The sequence below is a fragment of the Arachis hypogaea genome, chromosome 2 (genome assembly GCF_003086295.3).
Source record: "Arachis hypogaea cultivar Tifrunner chromosome 2, arahy.Tifrunner.gnm2.J5K5, whole genome shotgun sequence".
Taxonomy (NCBI): Eukaryota; Viridiplantae; Streptophyta; class Magnoliopsida; order Fabales; family Fabaceae; genus Arachis; species Arachis hypogaea.
In genome coordinates, this window is record NC_092037.1 from 63,226,523 (window position 1) to 63,229,781 (window position 3,259).

The window sequence follows — 3,259 nt, forward strand, 5'->3', positions numbered from 1 at the left end:
CTTCAGGATAATGAATCCAACAAAAAGTTCATTGTTAATGGACAGAGAATTAAACATTATCTTGAAAGTAACTTCGAGCAAGAATGCTCGAAAAAGAGACTTGAGTAGAGCTCAGTGGTAGTCCAGCTAAAGACAATAAAGAAGCGCTTGCTGGGAGGCAACCCAGCCAATCACAAAATTTAATTTTATTCGTTTTGATTAATTAATTGATTTTTCAGGTATATGTCAAAGTATCTTCAAGGTAAATAGCAATTGATTGGATTCACAGAGTTATAAGGGAATTGGAAGCTCACTGGCGTGAAAAGCCAGTAAGAAACATTTTGGGCGTTGAACGCCCAAAAGAAGCACCCACTGGGCGTTCAACGCCGGTAAGGTAGCCATCTGGGCGTTAAACGCCAGAAAGGAGCATCTTCTGGGCGTTAAACGCCAGAAAGAAGCACCCTCTGGGCGTTTAACGCCAGATTGACAGCATCCTGGGCGTTCAGAAAAAACGCCCAGTGACAAAGGACTTCTTGGCGTTCAACGCCAGAAAGATGCATCAGCTGGCGTTGAACGCCCAGGAGAAGCAACATTTGGGCGTTAAACGCCCAAACCATGTAGCAGTTGGGCGTTTAACGCCAGGATGGTGGGGAGGAGGTAAAATTCGTTTCTCCTTACAAATTTTCTAATTTTTTATGTTTCAATTCATGATTTCTTGCATAAACATATTTCAAATTATCACCCTCAAAAATTAGTGTTCTAAAAATCCTAATTTCTAAAATCCCTTTTTCAAAATATCAAATGTATCTTAATCATAAAGACAAATTATTTTTCAATCCAATCAAACTCTTTTAAAAGTTTGTTTTCAAAACTCAATTATCTCTTTAAAAATCTTTTTCAAAATTAAAAATTCAAATCTACCTTTTTAAATATTATTCATATCTTTTTTTTTAAACTATATCTTTTTCTTATCATATCTATCTTTTATAAATCATATCTTCTATCTATCCTTTTCTTATTTTCGAAATTTCCCACCCCCCCTCCCCATATATTGTGTTCGGCGCCCCACTCATCATCACCCTGCAACAATTGCTCTCTTCCTCTCCCTCTCCTTTCTTCTCTTTTGCTTGAGGACAAGCAAAGCTCTAAGTTTGGTGTGGTTATCCGTGATCACAAAAACATACTCATTAAGATCATGGCCCCTAAAGGAAAACAATCCACCCCAAGGGGCAAGAAAGAGAGTGCTCCAAAGCCACTTTGGAATCAAGAAAAGTTCTTAACTAAAGAACATTCAGACCATTACTACAAAATAATGAGTCACAGATCAGTGATCCCTGAAGTCAAATTTGATCTGAAAGAAGATGAATATCAAGAGATTCAAGAGCAAATTCGAATCAGGAATTGGGAAATTCTGACCAATCCTGAAACGAAAGTGGGAAGAAACATGGTTCAGGAGTTCTATGCTAATCTATGGCAGACAGACAGGCAGAGAATAATTGGAGCTGCTCTCTATGACCATCGGCAGTCAACCTTCTGAAGTTACCTCCAAGATGAGCTTCAATGATTACTGCAATCAATGTTGGGAAAAAGAAGGTTAGAAGTCCATACAACTGATCTCATTGAGCTTATACAAAAAGTAGACAAACAGGGAAATTCACAAGGACGCCCAAATTGGGCCTATCCAAGCTTAATCTCTATGCTCTGCAAAGATGCCAGAGTGAAGATGGAATAACAGAGGTATATTCCAGTTGAGAGGCCAATCACTGGAAAATCAATCAACAACAGCACAAGATGATTCAGCCAAGAGAGAGCACAGAAGCCCTCCCAGACTCCTCAATTCATATTGGGAACATCTTGAGCTTTATTCCAAATGCAAGATGCTATGGACCAAATAAAGGAAGAACAGAACAATCAAAGTAGCATCTTGCAAACTGCTTAAGAACAGGAAGAGAAGTGATCTAAGGACTAAACGCCAAAAATTAATCATGAAAAGCACCCCACAGATTAGAGGAACATCTACTCCTCAAAATAACAGGTTGTTGAGTTCCAATTTTTCTTTAACTTAGTGATAGTATTATTATAGAAATTTACCTTAGGAGATATTTAGTAGTAATTAGTATGTCTATTTTGATTTTATTTCCAATTAAGCTATAATTTATTTTTCTCATCATCATCAGGCATGAATAAAGTAGTAGATTTTTTAGAATAAAGAAGTAATCTATATTTTTCGAGTTCTTAATAATAAAAATATAATTAATTATGTGTGGTGGCAATACTTTTTGTTCTCTGAATGAATGCTTGAACAGTGCATAACTTGTACTTTGAATTTGATGAATATTGGCTCCTGAAAGAATGAGGAACACGAAAAATATTATTGATGACCTGAAAAATCATGAAATGATTCTTAAGCAAGAAAAAGCAGATGAAAAAAAAAAAGAAGAAGGAGCAATAGAAAAAGCCACGAGCCCTTAAAACCAAAAGGCAAGGGTAAAAAGGATCCAAGGCTTTGAGCATCAATGGATAGGAGGCCCAAGGAAATAAAAATCCAGGCCTAAGCGGCTAAACCAAGCTGTCCCTAACCATGTGCTTGTGGCATGCAGGTCCAAGTTACAAACTTGAGACTGAGTGGTTAAAGTCGTGATCCAAGGCAAACAGAGTGTGCTTAAGAGCCCTGGACACCTCTGACTGGGGACTCTAGCAAAGCTAAGTCACAATCTGAACAAGTTCACCTAGTCATGTGTCTGTGGCATTTATGTATCTGGTGGTAATACTGGAAAACAAAGTGCTTAGGGGCCACAGCCAAGACTCATAAAATAACTGTGTTCAAGAATCAAACATACTACACTAGGAGAATCAATAATACTATCTGAATTCTGATGTTCCTATGGATGCCAATCATTCTGAAATTCAAGGGATAAAAGGGGAGATGCCAAAACTGTTCAGAAACAAAAAGCTACAAGCCCCGCTCATCTAATAAGAATCTGAGCTTCATGTAAAATTCTAAAATATTATTACTTCTTAATTTCTGTTAAAACCTATTTATTTATCTAGTTGCTTGAGGACAAGCAACAGTTTAAGTTTGGAGTTGTGATGAGCGGATATTTTATACGCTTTTGGGGGTAATTTCATGTAGATTTTAGTATGGTTTTAATTAGTTTTTAATAGAATTTATTAGTTTTAAAGCAAAAATCATATTTCTGGACTTTACTATGAGTGTGTGTATTTTTCTGTGATTTCAGGTATTTCTGGCTGAAATTAAGGAAGCTGAGCAGAAATCTGA